Source organism: Lepidochelys olivacea (assembly GCF_965140295.1).
Source record: "Lepidochelys olivacea isolate rLepOli2 genome assembly, chromosome: 6".
NCBI classification, from domain to species: domain Eukaryota; kingdom Metazoa; phylum Chordata; order Testudines; family Cheloniidae; genus Lepidochelys; species Lepidochelys olivacea.
The window spans coordinates 21,679,305-21,697,444 of record NC_140416.1 but is presented as its reverse complement, the minus strand read 5'-3'; the positions used below and the strand labels follow the sequence as shown (position 1 = coordinate 21,697,444).

Below are 18,140 nucleotides of genomic sequence, written 5' to 3'. Positions count from 1 at the left end.
GAAGCGTGGCTGATGGTGGCAGGGGTCATGGCCAGAGCATGCTGCATTTTAGTAATTCATATGGAACTTTTCTTAGAGATGTAATTTAGAGCAGCCAGGGGGCTGCTCTAAATTAATCTAGGTGGTGGTTCAGATTCAAGATCAGCAAAGCAGAAAGGTAACGAGTAGAATTGATCAAAAAATGGAAATTCTGTCTTGTGGGAAAATTTGAGATTTTGAATTTTGGTTTTGTGCCAGATTTGTCAATCTCAGAAATATGTACAAAACACCCCAAAACATGTCAACCTTATCAAAACATTTCTTTCAACTTTATTTATTTAACTCTTATGTTATAAATTATAAAATGGAAAAGTCAAAGCAATCAAGCTGAAACAAAACGTTTCAATTTTATCAAAATTTATGGAGAGACTGTTCTGTTGGAAAATTCTCAAATAGCTGTAATTGACAGCCACTTTCCTCTCTCAACCCTAATTCCTACAACAAGCACATCTTGGCCAAGCCGGGGAAGTTGGTCTAGAGTCTTCAGTGCTTGTAATTAGAGGTTTGTATGGGCATATCTCCAGATTTTGGGGGAGTTCAGATCCAAACCTGAACGTTGCAGCTTGGACCAATCTCTTTGATGAATGTTCATTCTATATGGTAGTACCTAAAAGTCCCAATTAGGGAACAAAGCCTCATTGTCTAGGCACTATTGCATGCATATGAGGAAGAAAAACAGTCCCTGCCCCCAAATAACTTTAAATCAAAGTATATGATGAGAGAAAGCAAGTGGATCAAATAAATAGGGGGAGTAGAAGGTAGATGAGACAGTTTGTTCACTACACCAGTCATAATGTGGTCACAGCACCCCAGCTGCCCAGGCACTGTACTGTGTGTTTTAGGCATGCAGTACAGGAGAGATTTAAAGGAGGCAACGTAGTGGCTTTGCGGAGAGTCTCTCCTGTGCATTTGGAACAGCAAGGGAGGAAGGTGAAGGTGCTTACTGGAAATTTCCCACAGCTGCAGATGGGGAAGCGATCGGTGCTATCCTGTGCTTAGGGTGAGATGGAAACACCACGCTCTGCTCGGCCAGCATGTTGCTTGATGTGGGGGAAAGCCTCTGAGGCGTGGGGGGACAGAAGTGCTGTAAAGAAGGGGAGTTGGGGAAGCAAACGGCAAATTGTCCTCTTGTCTTTTTAACACTGCCCAGTGTTCCCAAGGCTGAACCATGGCGGGTCGGAGAGCAGGGTACCTGAGCTGAAGGGAGTCCCCATCCCGTAGTGAGTGCTTCAACAGGCACACTAGTGTTATAGCAGCACCACCGAAAGAATGAAACCTTCTAGCTCCCTGCTGTGTGTGGCTGAGCCGTTTAGTGGGCAATAAAAATAAATGCCCAGGAGAAAAACACCCCTGCCCTATGGGAAATAAATTAGATTGTAAGGGAAACTTTAAAAAAAAAATAAAAATCAGGCCTTTGTTTCAGAGGAACTCCAGGAGGCAGAAGTCTGGAATTCCTGTACAGAAAGGGATGGATAATCTCAGCTTCTGAATTACATTCCACCTACAAAGCAGGGTCTCCTTGCTCTCCTTTCCTTTGCTATTTTAAGGGCTTATCATTTAACTGTACTTTTTCTTTCCTCCCAGAGCACCATAAACTGAGCAGGCAGCTTTGGGTCACTCCCTGCATGCAAAAAGGAAGGCTCTGGGGGTGGTGGGATTTTTTTTTAGGGTAAAATCCCCTAGGAGGACACTAGGTGCATCATTCCAAAATGAAATCTGATTTGAAAACGTAAGGCTGCTGCATGGAAGGTCTAGTCAATAATATTCTCCCCTCCCTTTGGCATTGGAAAATGTTTCCCAGTTCCTCTTTGTGAGCAGCAGGGCATATCTGTGTGCTGATGAAACACCCTTCCCTTCTAACAATAAATGCCAACCTGATTTAGCATGAGTGGCTTGCGCTGCACCGCTGCCTAGAACTCCCTGCACCACTCTCCCATCTCCTTCAGTGGAGGGTAAGACAGTGCATTCCCCTTTTAAGAGCTTACAGCCTCGGAAGGAATAAATAAAAGGAAAAGAAAAAAAAAACTAGGCCATTACCCCTTTTAAACTGCAGCTCTGCCTGCCTGTCTCCCTTTAATCTGCACCCAAAGCTCCAGGATCAGAGGCTGACGTCACCCTGCCCCTGAGCCTCCCTCTCTGATTGGCTGGGGGTGACGTCAGGTGCTTTTTTTTCAAGGCATGACCTCATCCTCAGTTCATTTTTAGTTCTAAAGTGCAACCTTCTGTCTTCCTGGATCCCTTCAGCCCTGTTAATGCTTATCTGTGCCATCCACCCTCACCACCCCCTCCGTGCAGGGACATGCCTGCCCTTCACTTACTGGACTAGTATTCTGTCTACATTTCAGTGTGGGGGCCTGCATGTGTTTGCAAGAGGCTAGAACTTGCATCATCAGCACTGGCACCAGCCTTGCAGGGCTTCTCCTTTGATCATCCTGTAATTGCGTTTAATTATCCTGACGAATGTGCAGAAATTTGCAATCAGCTGGAGAACCTCAGGAGCTCTGATTCCCCCGGCTGCAGAGGAAGTACGGGAGGGTAAGTGTTTATAATGTAAGGGAAGAAGAAGGGGGTGGCCTAGGGTTTTTAATCATGCTTTGTATTTGAGTGACCTGCAGATTTCTGCAATAGATCCTAGTGGCTGGAGCTGGGGACGAAAGTCTGTTGCAGAGGTGTATTTTCATATAGCTGCGTACTGCATCTTCCTGAGCCTGACACCAATTATCTATAATGCAACACAGAGATACGCTGTGCGTTTGTATTTACATGCGGGGTAGGATCCCGAAGATGCAGTAAGGGGTGCATGAATTGGTGATTACAAGGCATGCGTTGGAGGGAATGGTTGGAGATGTAACTGAGTGTGTGGTGTTATTACCCAGAGCTGATAGACGTTTTAAAACCATTGTTATTTTGCAAAACGGGCTGGAAACTCACCTTGCGCACGTTCACACACATAAAAACCAAATCCCGTGCTGGGTGATATAATGCATGCAGCTGCTGACAGGGAACTGCATGCTTATTACAGCCTGCTTATTTAGATAGGAGTTTAAACGAAATCCTGCTCATGCTGGGTGCAAAGAAAATGACATGACCCTCCCGCGTGAACTAAAGGCATGTGTGCGGCGGGGGCGGCTGCAGAGTGGGGGGACCCTATGTTTGCGGTTTGCTAGTCTAAAGCCGTGGGGTGTGAGGGAAGATCTGGGAAAGAGCCGGGCTCCAATGGGCTCAGGCTCAACGTTTGGGAGGCTGCTGGTGTTAACAGCCCTGCGCTTTCCCAACGGTGCAGGAGTTTGGTGTGTCGCCTTATGCCCTTGGCGTTTCAAGGAACCCAAGACCAGGGGCGTGTGGTCAGCAGGAGGGGGGGTTTGCAGTGCTTCCCTGCCATTGCTCGAAGGCAGCTGCTAGTGATCAAGGAGTTAAGCTTGCCACTTGAAACGATTCCCCCGCATTAGCACGGATGGAGCATAAGCTTGCAAGCATGCGGGTGTTTGTGCAGTGATTCAGCACTGCAATGTCCCGAAGAGTTTAGATGAAAGATTCTTGGGTTTTTTGCTTATTGGTTAATAAAACCCCTTTAATGCTTGGTCAATACTTAAAAGCTGACGTCAGGGCTTCAGCCTACATGAGGGGAGATGCAGGGCTGTAATTTGTGGTTTTTGTTGTAAGGAAGGAGGTGCTGCAGCACTGTTTTCTGTTAAAGACGTTTGGATTTGCTGGGTGCGGATGATGATGCATGTTTATTATTTGTATTGTGGTAGGGCCTAAGTGGGATCCGGGCCCAATTGTCCTTGGGGGTGTGAACATACAGGACAAAAATAAGATGTTCCCCGTCCCAAAGAGCTTACAATCAGAAATACACTGCAGGCTTGTCGCCGCGAAGAGGTTTCGGGCAGGTAGACAGAGTGATAAGTGAATGAGGCTTTGTTAGGCACATAAAACCAATGAGGTCTTAAATTCAGAATACTAAAGATTTTGATTGGCCATCTGATGCACTTTTGTCCCTGAATAACAGGTGAGGTCACTCCTGCAATGAGTTTCAGTATCTGTTGACTTACTTTGGCCTTAGTTACTTTCATATAAGGCAAAAGCCTTGGGGGCATGGCTGTCTACAAATTAAAACAAGCCCTGCCGATAAACGCAGTAGCTCCCACTTAAAAGCTTGGCCTTGTCAACCCCAGAAAGGGTTTCTTGTTGCAGCTGTAGTCCTCCTCGTCCAGATGCAGCTTATACCAGCAAAGGAGTTTTTGCTGGTATGGGTTATACCGTACCCTGCATAAAATAAGCTGTACTGGCAAACTTAGACTGGAAGCCCTTTGGAGTAGAGACTGCCTGCTTTTGTGCTGTGTTAATACAGGTACGATGTTAATACAAGTAATTCATAGGATTTTTTTTTGCCAGTGTAACTGCATCTAGGGCTTTTGCTGGTATGGTTATGTTGGTTGGGGGTGTGATTATTTTTTCACACCCCTACAGAGGCAACCTATGTTGGTAAAACTTTCTAGCGTACACCTGGCTTCAGTCTACACTTGAATTTTGTCCTAAAGTTAACGCCGGGTGGCTAATGTTGGTAAAGTGTAGTCTGGACACTCCACCGGATGTTTGTTCTAAGGCACCGACGCCGAACGCTGGTAGACTTTAACCCCCTGCACTTATCGCATCTGACGGGCTTGTCTACACTGGCGCCTTGCAGCACTGCAACTTTCTGGCTCAGCGGTGTGAAAAAACACCCCCCTCCCCCCGAGCGCGGCAAGTTTCAGCCCTGTGAAGTGCCAGTGGAGACAGTGCACCAGCCCTGGGAGCCGCGCTCCCTGCTCTGGGAGCTATTCCCCTCACGGAGGTGGGGGTTTTTGTGCTATGCCACGACTGCACAAGCCGTGGCAGTTAACTAACTATAGTCAACACTAACATCGTGCCTTTAAATCCTAGCCTACACAAGGCCTTAAGTCTGTACATAAGCAGCCAGATTTTTCAAAAGCACTCAGCAAAGGGAGCCGCTAGGTGCTGAGCACACCTGGAAATGTGGCCCTTAATACTTATTTACACAGCACCCAAGAAAGGGTGCTAGGTACCCTGCAGACAAATAAAGCTTGGTGCTTGCCTTGAGAGAGTTTATAATCTACCTTTAGACACCCCACACAGCTACTGATAATAAAATACAATCAGCGTTAGGGTGAGACTTCTTAGTCATCCATCTCCCTTATTCCCAAACTACCTCTCAATAAATTTGAGAGTCCTAGATCTAAAAACCAAACAAACCCCTGGGAGACTGAACATATTCCTCCCCGCAAACTGAAGAAGCTTGTCTTGATATGAGTGGGAAGGAGCAATGTTCCACCTCATTTCCACCCCATCAACAGACTGTACACATATGGCTTGGTTATAGGTGGCACCCTCTGGGTTTTTTAGAAGGCTGTTTGAGCCAGATCCTCAGCTGCTGTAAAGCTGGGTAGCACCATTGAAGTTTGGTTTCAAAAGTGGGGAGTGGGCTGTGTTAAGGAGCATGTGATAAAGGAGCAGATCTGTAAGGAACTAAAGATCCTGAATGAAACTTGGAAAAAGGCAATAGTATTCTGGCTCTCGGTGCTTTTGATTTATGACATCCACTCCTAGGGCACCTGTCACTATTGTATTTGAACAGCTATTGGAAACTGAAACCTATTGAGAAGGAGGAGGTGACTGAGTAAGGGAGCTAGTAAATAATAGCTTATGCTGATGAGGGGTGTGGCGGTGGTGGATGAAAATAGTCTAAAGCCTTTGTAGATCTTTTATCCTTGGCAGTGAGTTTAATGGCAACAGTAAAAGGTGATAGCAAGAATCAACAGCAATGAGAGGTTTTCTCGCTTCCTTTCTGTTTAGCAAAATGCTGCACACAAAATGCCCAGGTGTATTAATGGCTTTGAAACTGCAGAGTGCAAAACCTTTGTAGTGATTGCCTTTAATATTGGGAAGAAGTATGCATTGATTGAAAATGCTTTTTGCATCCTAATGGCTGCTGGGTTTTAAAACCTGTTTTTCAAGCTCTGAATTTCTTCTAAAATGCACCTGTCACGCCTGATGCAAAGTGGGAAGAGATGCCTGACCTAATCAAGCAGCGTGGGGAAGGGAGGTGAACAGGCCAAGATAATTCATCTGATAAGAAACTAAATTAGCTCTTCCTTAGAGATTTTCTCAGGCAGGCCTGGGAAGTGCCGTGTATTTAGGAATGTGGTAGTAATTTATTTTAGAACAGTGGTTTTCAACCTGTAGATCACAGACCCCTCGGGGTCCGCAGACTATGCCTAAGATTTCCAAAAGGGGTCCCTCCATTTGAAATTGTTTAGGGGACCACAAATGAAAAAAGGTTGAAAACCACAGGCTTACAGAGCATCTACATTGCAAAAGACAGAGTACCCAGGCACTGTGTGATGATACGGTAACATCACGTCTCTGTCCTAACACCGCTTGTTTCTCCATGGGTGGACAGAGCTAGAGTTGGGGTTGGGTTGCATAACATATTTATAACCTAGTGCAGCAGTCCCACGCATGCAGGCAAGACCAGATGCTCAGGCCCAATTGTACTGTAATAACATAGCACACCGGCATAGTAAACATTATGGTACTAATGGTCACGGAAGTTAGAATGCTTTTCCGAGTGCGCTTCTAACATGGCTTTGTCCTGTCCACATGCTCGAACCACATTAGACGCTAGTTTGGCTGCAGTGCAATGTAACCTTGGCTTTTTTGTTTAAACCTGGCTGGCAAAGCCATTATAGAGCATGGGGGGGCATTATTGAGCCATGGCTGAAGCACACAGTTTTGTCACCAATTCTTTTATTTAACATACAGTTTTGCAAGGGCCAACAGCTTATCCCGTTCTGCTCCAGGAACTGTGTATAGGAGTTCACCTCCTGTGGAAAGTGCTGCCAATGAGGGTTCTCTGGCTTTCAAACCTCCAAGCCCCATGTGGATGAGAGGGACCTAAACCAAACATAAGGACTTGTCTACTTGGAGAAATTGATCAGCATGGCTATAGCAGAATAAGTGATTCTGGTATAGCTATGCCACAACGTCCCTGCCTAGACAATCCCTAAGAGAAGAAGTAGTCTGAACTAATGTGAGGTTCCCTTCTTTATCGCATATGAAGTTTTCTACAATCTCACTTGCAAGACTTTGCATTTGTGAGTCACAGTTGTCAGAAGTGACCAGAGGCTTTGGGTGCCCAACTTGAGATGTCTTGAAGGGGCCTGATATTTCAGAAAGTGTGAGTATCTGTTCTTTCAAACTCTGGTCCTATGAAGGTTCCCCAAATTGGGTTAGGGGGTCCAGAACCACTAGTCAGTTCTGAAAATCTTGCCCCATTATGTCAACAGTCTTACAAAAATAAACAGCAAGAGCTGATGTTAGGATTAATGCTAGGGTTGTGTGGCATGGAAGTGAAATTGGGTCTGAAACAAGTAACAGAGGCTTTATCGACCCTAGCACTTTTGTCGGTCGGGGGTGTTTGAAAAAAACACACCCCCAACCGATATAAGTTACACCAACAAAAGCGCCGGTGTGGACAGTGCTATGTCAGCAGGAGAGCGTCTCCCGCTGGCACAGACCGGCTACACAGGAGACCTTACAATGACGCAGCAGCAACGGTACAGCTGTGCCACTGTAAGGTCCATAGCGTAGACGTAGCCATAGTGTGTTAGTTACCCGGCTGATGCTGGAAGCATTTCCTTGACACCCTCTTTGTTTCCTGTTCCCACTCCCATTGCATGTCTTCTTTCAAGTGCTCCCTAGGCTCAAAATGCCCAGATGGTTCCTGTTTGCCAAGCCACTACCCTCTCCACACTCACATCCTTGCTATGTATTCGCTTCCTCCAGGTTACCTACCAGGAGAAGTTTGGGTCATACCCAGCCCATACTTACGTGGCCATCAAAATGTGCACATGCCTAACCTAGGGATGCTGGGCTCTGATTGTAACTCATCTTTCCTCACCTTAGAGTGTGTGTGTGTGTGTGTTCACTCGTCTCATCTAAAATAAACCTATCCATTCCTTGGGGCTGGGACCTTTTGTTCTTTTGGAACGCCTGTAGAGCACTTTGGGGTCCTGTAACAGTAATTGGCAGGAGGAATTCTCTCCATTTCCAAGTGATGAGCTCAAGGGATTTACATCCTGAGTTCTAAAAGTAAAAAGGAAGTTGCGGAAAGACTATAAACTCTCATGTTAGGGCATAAGCAATCTCCAGCTGGAGGTTAGAAGGCAACTTTAGTGTAGGAACAGATTATTCCACAATTGCCTACTGCAGCGTTTCTTCTACCCTCCCCAGAAGCACCTGGTCTTGGCCAGTGTCAGCGATAGGGTACTGGATTAGATAAACCACTGATCTGATCCAATAAGAGCGCCCTACTGGAACTCTTGACATCTGCCCTCCTTCCCAGCACTTGCCCCTAAGCCTTGCTGGTGACCTTACCAAATCTTTCCTTTTAACCTCCGGCTGGCAGTGAGAGTCATCTGGCTAGTAGGGTTGTGACATGCCTACATCCACTGTTTATAATAAATCTTTAAAAAAACGAATTCTTTGAGGAATATTGCTGCTGCAAAAAGTTAGCAAATTATATTTCAACTGCGGTTACAGAGGCTCTGGCAGAAATTGTGGTGAAACTTATACCAAGCTTTCAATCTGTTTATCCAAGGGCTTGTGGTCCCTGTGTCAAGGCGAGTGAAACAAGAATGCATGTAAGTCTGGGATTTCATAAGCTGCTCAACTCCCATTGACTTCCAAACCCTCTTAGATAGCTCTTATACTTTACAGCTGAAGTGAAGAGGGTCTACTGGTCTCTAGAGCAGTCTAATAAATAAATAAACAAAGGAGGGAAAATCAGTGGATGGGCTGGATTTGAGCAGTCCTTGTTTCTGAACTTCTTATTAATATGATTTGTTTTCTTTGAGTTGTAGCTGGAGTGTGTATTTAGTCCAACTTCATTTGTCTTGGCCAGCAGCCCTCCTTGGAATACAGTTGTCCGCATGCTGAACCCCCAAGCTGTTGGGTCAAGAGATGGTTTAGAGATGGTGCCAGCATGCTGACTTCAGGCCACTAAACTAATGCGTGAAAATTATACGTACATGGAAACCCAAAACGCTTCGCTTGTTTTTCTTTGTTCAACTTTCCCCACCTCGATTGTGAGGACGGGGTTGCACTCACCTGGCTAATGCCTAGCAAAGTTCAGGCACATGCTGTGGACCTGGTCTTGTTTCCATTGACTTCAGCGGGGCCACGACTGAGTCCTATATAGTAGCCTCCCACAGCTCTGCCAGTCCACCTTGGCTGAGACCCAGACCTTGAGCACAATCTCTGTTATGCCAAAATGGACTGAGTTCTCCTTTACTTGTTGCCTGCACACGGATACTGTGCAGATCCTGGTGGAATGCAGCTGCACAGCCAAATGGTCGAAAGGAGCTTGGGACCCTGGTGTCGACCTGTTTAGGCCCAAAAATTGTTACACATTGTTGAGTGGAAGGCAGGAAAAGGGCAGAATAACTGCCGAATCCTAAGTTACGCTGAATATCCCACAAAACCGATACATCCCGTTAGATGGCTGCATCTGGTTGCAGATTGTGCAGAACCTCACTGAATGTACATTCTCACAAAGCAGTTGTTCTGTACCATTAAATGCAGGTGGAGGTGGGTTTTCTGTTCGCTCCTAAACAGTGACACGTGTAATTTCATGTCTCTTTGTATTTTGGCTGCCTTTGTTTGCTTTCTCAATTTCCATGTGTCTGGTGCCAGCGCAATCCTTCCCCAGTCAGTAATTGACACAAAAGTGGGCTTGAGCTATGGCTAAATTCGGAAGGACTCTGGTAGAGAAGTGGGGAGGAGAGAGAACTGATCTTATTGGGGCAGCAGCAACGGGTCCGAAAGGATAAAACTTCAAAAATGCTTTTCATTACGCTGAAGCACTGATGTTGGAACTGGCCAGATCATGATGTAGAATCAGGTCACTCTTCTATTGCTCACCTTGTTATCTGAAACAATATGGCAAAATCTTGTGTGCCTTGAAAAGTAAACACCCCCTGGAATTGGGAGGGGAGAATAGAGGTGTGTAGCCCCGTCCTTTTTTTGTAGGTGAACTGGTTAATGAATGAAACACATTTTGCCAGTTATTACACTAATGGCTCCTCAGGAGATGGTCTGTCCTGGAAAATGTGCAATATCTAGCCCCCCTTTCAATGGGGCAAACAATGAGATTTCTTATTCAGGAAAGAGAGCCTGCATGACAACAGCAAGTCCTGACTGTGTGTGGCCACTGTCCATAAATTGGTCTGGGTTGGACAGGAGAGATGGAAGAGATGAGAAGTCACTTGGTTTGATCTCATGACTTGAGTCACCAAACAAAACCACCCTATAATAAATTACAAGCCCTAAGCGAAAAGGTGAGAGCAGGATATCGTTGCATAACAGATGTTCCTCGTCCTACCTGGTGTATTCTTCTAGATATAGATGAGCCACTCAAAATCTAGGAGTGGTGGCTTCCTTTTGTGGCTCTGATAGGAGGGTAGAGCCTGAAATGACAAGTACTAGATTGTTCCCCTGCATTGGGGTAAACTTTCTTTTGGTCTACAAGGAGTTGGGCAGGATGTAAACACAGCCAAACTTCTTATATGTGACGAAGTTTGTGGATCTGCAATCCCTTGGAAGGTTAGTGTAGCATCTTTATTGGAGTTGAGTTTAACTTCTGGATTTTATGATGCCTAGAAATGGAGGGCCAGATCCTCAGATGACATAAAATGGTGAAACTCCCTTGACTTCTGTGCTGACTTACACTAGCAGAGAACCCAAGCTGAAGTCCATTCATATGCCAGAGTTTGCAATGGGTGTCATTAGAAACTGTGTAAGACCTTTCAGGGAGCAAGGCTGTTAAACTGTTGTTTCTGCTAAACCGTGGATTCAATTTTTATCTTTTTCCTCATAAACTTGAGGAGCTAATGACGCTGTACAGTGCAAATGGGCTACATGTATCACTGCACCTCGGTCTTAACCTGCTGCACTCCCCTCTCTTTTTTCCAGTCCCCAGGTTCACCAGTGACTGTCACTCATTCTGAATAGCTCTGATTTAGACAATGTACATTTGGGACTTGGTGGAGACCCCCAAACTCATCTCACCTGTTCTTCTGTGGTGAAATGGTGAGGCATTTACTCACCTACATCACCCAACCCTGAAAAGCTTCCATCTTCGACTCCTGCAGCTCAATCTTGTGCATCACTACCTCTCATACAATAACATTGTGGGGAATATTCTTAGGAACAACTATGAACAGAACTTTGTGCTTTTTTTCCCCAGGAGGCAGAAAATTTATCCAGTGTATGTTTAGGGTGTCCAGGAACCCTGAACAAAGAGAAGTAGGCCAGTCTCATCACAATACATCAAACCATTCCCATTGTGACACGGTGATCAAGCCATTGAAACCCTCCAAGATGCCCTGAGCCTGGGCAAGGACAATTGTGGTTAAAACATGGCGGCTGGTCATGGCAAACCCTAGGGTCTCTGCTGTCACATGTTTTAAACATGAGTGTCCTGTTCACACGAAGGGCTTTTCCCATTCTAGACAGTGCAAGATCATGACTTCTTTTATGGCCACACGTGGGAAGGGGTATGTTATCTAGGCCCCCACTAAATACCCTGTTCTCCCTGCAGCAGCTGATCCCGCACCCTTCTGATTTCAATGTGTACTCCACATTGGCCACTAAGGGGCACACATGGAAGATGTTCTTATAGCCTGTCTAGAGAGGGTTCATCCTCCTCCTCCTCCTGTTGCTCCCCTTGTCTGCTCAGTGGTATCTGACAATTATGACTGTCTGCAGCTGAGCTGATTTTGAGGTGCTTGAGGCAAGCCTGCGATAGTCCATAAAAACCCCAGTCTCAGACCAAAAGCCTGCACCTATGCAAGTATGTGCCAGAGTTTTTGGTCGGCCTCCGTGCCACTTCTTTATGGTACTTGATGCACCATTCATCACATTGAGCAGATTAGGACTCCTTAGTGCATGTAACATCCTATGATGAGAAATACCTTTGTGCCTTTGGACTTAGGGGCTCAATTAGACTCTTACAGAAAACCCAGTGTCCAAGAATGCAAATGTGTGTTGACCGTTTGGTGGTTCTTGGTGCACAATTCAAACCTTAGAAGTACAAATGTAGATGGACCATGATCCATTTGCAGCATAGAGTGGCATACGTAAAGCCTAGGAGGTTTCTGTTTCCCACCATGAGTTCCTGCCAGCATTAAAACACCAGAAAGAAATCATTATAAGACTTGGGGGTGGGAATTAAACTATAAAACAAGAAGAAATGCAGCAGCATAGAGGGGAGGCGGGGGGGGGGGTAAGAGATCCAGCCAGCAGCTGGGCCTGTGTATGTTCAAGAGATGCGCCAACTGCCACTGAGCTGCCGTGCTGGGCCAAAATTGGAAGCTCCCCTTCCAGACTTCTTAAGGTGTTCTGAGATTTGTTTGCACAGATGGTGTGCTGCAGTGAGAGCACTATAACTTGTGCTTGGCCTTGGTCTTAAGGTGCGGGAGGTCAGGCAGTACAAAGGACCAAGTGAGAGAGAGTCTCAAGTGAGAGATAGTGTGGTGGTTTCTCCTTTCTTTATTGGTTCCTCTGCCCCTCTGTGTATCTGTCTGTTTCCTGGGAGAATCCTCTCCAAGGTTAGGTAGGGCATTGGACTGTGAGACAGATCTCTCTCTTCTTTCCCCAGATCTCTCTCTGATCTGTAGTGTGACCTTGGGCAGGTTGCCTTACCCCCCCACCCTTTGTCTGATCTGATCTATTTTGATTGTAAGCTCTTGTGTTATATATAGTACAGTGCTTAGCACTATGAGGCCCTGAGCTGGGCTGGGGTCTCTAGGTCCCACTGTAGTAACTACATATCCCTGTATGAGGATTTGCTCTCTGGTAGATATCCTAATTTTTGAGGTGGAAAGGCAATTCCCGTCCGTCAGGCTTCTTTTTGGTTTTGTTTTGTTTTGTTTTTTTGAGGGATCTGTCCCTTATGCAATCTTGAGGCAAGTCATTTTATCTTGTTGGGAAAATAAAATATCATCTGTGGGTTTCTAATGGCCATTTGTTTTCATTACCCACCTGTCCCTTGAAGAGGCTAAGTGGATTTTTGTGCTTGAGCTGACAGATCTTGGTGACGGTGTTTCAAGGTTCCGCTAATGAGGATCCTCACCAGGGATATGTTAACTAAAATGCCTCTCCCCTTCTGAGGGGAGATTCCCTGAAGTGATGCTGAATCCCTTTTTAAAGGGCATCGCAAGTTGGCTGCTGACAAATCTCCAAGGGCCATCCTAAGCAGTGGCACTTGACGCTGCCTCCTCCGATCACCACCTCATAGTCCTAACGTGCCCCATCCTAGCTGCGTGTTTGGGTGTCTTTCTCGGAAGCTGCAGCTGCCATTTAACCTAGGTTGTACGTGTTTAGCCTCGGTAGCAAAAAGGGAAACTGCAGATAGGCAAAGGCTGTAGGCTGGTGTGTGACGAAGGGGGTGGAAGCAGCCTGTAGTCCTCTCTGTGAGTTCAAGTCTGAGTCAGGGCATTCCTTTCTCTTTCGCTCCCCCCTGACCCAAGCAGATTTTTAGGCTGGTTGGAGTTGCCCAGGCAGTGCCAGTGCAGTTAAGACAGGGCCAAGGCTCCTGCTGCTTGCTGGGTGCCTTCACTGCAGAGAAACCCAGTTCATGTCTCCGTGGGGCTTGAGATGCAGCTGTTGCCTGGCAGCTACATGGTTGCTGTGGAAACCAGAGGTGCTAACTTGTTAATGAGCCCCATATCTCTGGTTGCTGCTGCAAAATACTAATAATTAGTAATAGTCCCATGATTTAGGGATCCCTCATGTAGTGTGAGCTGGCAGAGGGGGTTTTCTAAGTGCCTAAGTACTAGGAGGGATGGGGGTGGGGTGGGCGATTCTTGGCAACCGTGCCAGAATTTACATCTTAATAAGCACCTGGAGAGCTCTGAAGCTTAAACGCTCCTGCCAGTGTTTCAGGCCATAAGCTGACAGTTATTTTCTCAGCAATCCTTCCGGCAGATAATCTCCTGCCTTCCCCAATGGCTGAGCCAAGAATTACTGACAAGTTCTGTCAACACCTGCCCTGTGTGCACCTTGAGAGGCTGCGTAGCCCAGTGGGTGGGCACGGTGCTGGCCAGAGGGTGAAAAGACTTGAGTTCTGCCACTGTGTGATAGGCAAATTGCTTGAGCTCTCGGTGCTTCAGCTTTCCCAACAGGGATAATGATGCTTTCCTCTCATTGTAAAGCACTTTGAGGTCATGGATGGAAAGAACTAGGTGGTATTCTCCTTGCCCCTTTGCTTCTTTGTGTCAAGATGTGCACTGACCGTGTTTGATGGGGAAAACTATTTGCTCCATCACTTGTTTTCTGTCTAGTCCACCCAGTGCAGGGCTGTCCCCTATGTATATTCTCCAGTATTCACTCAGCGCTATATCCAGGCTGGAGTTATCTGCTTTTGCTGCTTCTGCCCAAGCTAACCTCTTTAAAGTCATGTCCAATGTTTAGGCTTGATCCTGCCCATTTCAAAGTCAATGTGAGTTTTGCTTTTGATGGGAGTACAGTCGGACCCTGAGTTGTCAACAGTCTCTGGCGTTTCAGTATGGTTCTCCAGCAAGGGAGACCTCCGGTAGAAGGTAGAAAGCAGCGTGTGGATGAGCCCTTTCCATTGATGGCCCTTGTGCTTGCTACTGGCTGGGAAGGGGGAAGAGAAAATAGAGGGAGAAACACGAGCTAGTCGTTGGCCTTGCGAGGGAAAAGTTAACCTTCTATCCGATTGTTTCCGTTTCTCTGAGCCTTGGCTGCTTCCATCTATATTTAGGATGGGAAAAACAAAGGGGAGCAGAAAACACCAGGGAAGGGAGCAGGAGTAGATGGGGAGAGCAGGAACAAAAGGGCCAGAAACAGGCTGAGGCATGAACAGTGTTGAACCCACTGCTTCTTGCAGCGCAGTTGACTTGCCAAAGGTAGCAAGAGGGGCGGTTCCTGAGTTAGACCAGTGTACTGCAGGGAAGAGCCATCACAGAGGCACAAGTGCTAGCACAAAGCAATGTGGTGACCTGAAATTGGCTACCTGGGGCCTGGCTAATGGTAGCTACACCAGCACATCTGCAGAGGTCCCTTCATTAACACCCCCCAGCGTGAGACCCTCTGCAGGAGCCAGCTCAGCACCCTTCCTAGGCACACGTCCCCAGTAGGAGGTCTAGTGCAGGGAGCATTCTGAGGCAGCCAAGGGGAGGGGGGTGAAGTATTGAGGGCAGGAGCGGGGGTGGCCAGGACATTGCTATACCAAGTTGGTTCTTTTTTGTGCTGCTGCAATTGCCCATTGGTGCCTAATTGCAGCCAGGGCGCAAGATAGGGCGGACCTGAGAGGCTGAGCGCTGTCTCTGCAATGGCACAGGGATGAATTCAGGCTCTGTTCTTCTCCAGAGCTTCCTATGTGCTTTCCTAGCCTGCCAAAACAGGTGCACATCTGGGGCGCATGAACCTTTGCCTGGCTTCTCTAAGTGTGTAGAACTGTGTGTGTGGAACAGGTGCTGTGCTTTATTATACGCAGGGGGGCATGAGATGTTGATACTCCCATTGTGGGGAAATAATCTGATTTGGATGTTGGGGCGGGGGCCAATACTGTCTGAATGGAGCTGGGTGTTGCTAATATTAAATACCTTCCCATGCATTCCCCCTCCTTGAAGAAATGCCTGTGGGCCCTTTATGGGGGGGAGAAGGATTAGGACGATGGCTGCCTGTTGGCCGTTGATCCTCACCCAACTCCATGTTCTGAAGGCCAGGTACCGCCACCTCTGGCATTCTTCAGGATTGCCCACAGCTCTCATCTTGAAGCTTCCTGGCTGGGTGCCTCCCCCAAGAAACCGCCTGTAATCTGTGAAAGGTGTTCTCGGGAGGGTCCTGCACCAGCAGCAGGAAAAAGAAGCATTCTGAGCCCTAAGGTAATAGAGGGGATATGAGGGCTGATGTGGGGGTTGGAGACCTGAATGGGCAGCAAAAAACCCTGGGCCTGATTCTCCATCCCCCTCTCCCCTCCCCCCCTCACTGGATATGGCCATTTGTGCACCTGAGCAAATGAGCACCCAAGGTTCAGGGCAGCACAATTCAGGCCCAGGGAGCTGAGTGTTTCCACGTTATTGCATAGAAATGTTTGGCCCCCACTTTGGGTTTATATTGAAGGACACGCCCTACTGTGTGTGGTTTAACTCCTGGTGCTGACCCCTGCGCAATTCTGCTGATGTGTATTTCAATGGAGTTGCATGCCAGGGACGAATCTGCCCCACTGTCTTGAGATGGGGGTGCGTGGGGAGCGTAATGCACACACCAAGCTGTCATTCAGTCCCTGAGCGGCAGCATGGTGCCTCCTGCTTTGCTGTCCCCATTCAGCTAAACTTGTGGCCCATCTCCTCATTACAGGCACTCCGGGGAGAGGTGGGATTAAAGGATTATGGTAATGTTCTTCAGGAATGCTCAAGAAGATTAAGGCAGCTTTAATAAACTGATAAGAGAGGGACACAGCGGTTGTTTCTGAAACCCAAATTTAGGTTTCAGGTTAACCTTTTCCCCTCCTTTGGAGCTTGTGGTCTCCTGTCATGGTGGTGAGGTAATGGGAGACCTCTCTGGATTTTGCTCAGCAGCATCTGCCATCCGTTCCTGCGTCTTCACTTTGACCCAGTTGGCAAGAAGGAAGAAGACACTTCCCTTATTTCTCCTCTCTGGGTATCTCCCCAGTTAACTTCATGTTAAAGTTGGTTTGTGCTCTTAAGATTATCTCTCAAACACAGCACTGCAGGGTGTCCGGTTCAGTGTCTTTCAGTGACTGTAGACCAAATAGCCTTCATTTACAAATAAAAATGTTTCTCTTCTAGCTGCCAGCCCTGCAAGCCAAGCCCAGCCTGTGATGTGAGAGTCAAGCTGGGCTCTGCTGACCTTACCTCCACTAGCTTTCCCTGCATCCCTCCCTCACAATGTCCTCCAATTGCTGTCCCCACTGGTTTTGGCAAGGTTGGGAGCAATAGCATCGAGCAGATAGCAGCCGCCATTGGTGTTTTTACCACGGGACACGCTCTCACTGTGGCTGCATAGTGTAGTGATAAAAGCACTGACCGCCCTTTCTGCTGCTTCCTGGTTGACTCCTGGAGCAGGAACTCTGTTCTTTGCGTGTACAGTGCCTAGTACAACGGGGCCTTGCTTGCTGATCGGGGTTCCTGGGTGTTTCTGTAAGGTGAATAACTAGTGCCAGCAGCTTATGTCTGTGCGAGCGCTGCTGCTGCTGTTACCATCCGTACAGCTGAACCAGGTGGTAGCAATGGTGGGAAGCTTGGGGATGGGGGAGACTAGTGAAGAGATGCAGCATTTTCTGGTTCCTGCATCCCCAGCAATAAAGATTCTGCAAGTGGAACTTAGTCTGATGTTCCAGCAGGACCAGACTTTAGCTCACTCTCCCTTAGCAGACCGCTGCCTCGTATGATGCTGGCTGGGGTGGGAGTGCACTAGAATAAACAACTCTCTTGGTGTCAAGGGATCAAGGGACTGAGCTGCTGGGCTATTCTTGCAGCCTTCATTTTGGAAGAACTAGTGTGTGGGGAGAGCACACCACCTATGTACACCAAAGTCCTCTCTGGGGCAGTGGGGGTTATAGGTTGGGCCTGGCTGCCTCTCCCTGCGTCATCTTCCCCACCATCTCTGGCTTTGTCCATCTAGATGCTTACTTGCCTGTCAGAATTGAACACTGCACAACCTCTTCCAAACAGGCTTTTCTTTGAGCAATTAGGAGATAAAGGGGCTGTTATCTTCCCCAGGCCCCTCTGATTGTGTTTGAAAACCCCAAAGCCACCCCATGTGCACAGTCCGGAGAGTGAGGGGAATGGATCCTATTATCTCCCTGGATAACAAGCTGTCTTTCTCCCCCTTTCCCGTCTCTGTTGTATCACCCTTCCATCCCACTCCAGCATTTCATACTTATCCCTCAGTCTGAACCTTCTCTCCACCTCTTTGTTTGTCTCTTTCTTCCAATTCCTATTTTTCCTGGCTGGAGTTTGGGGAATCAGAAGGGGAATTGGCAGCTTGTA

General features: G+C 47.3%; 1 protein-coding gene across 1 annotated transcript in view; it reads left to right on the top strand.

The window, feature by feature from the left end:
* The first annotated feature begins 2,261 nt into the window (after positions 1-2,261).
* The window catches only part of DUSP8 (dual specificity phosphatase 8), a 75,901-nt gene continuing 60,022 nt past the window's right edge, over positions 2,262-18,140 (top strand). Inside the window, exon 1 of the mRNA XM_084630871.1 lies at positions 2,262-2,574. The gene's annotated coding sequence lies outside the window, so the exon portion shown is untranslated. The remainder of the gene's footprint in view (positions 2,575-18,140) is intronic.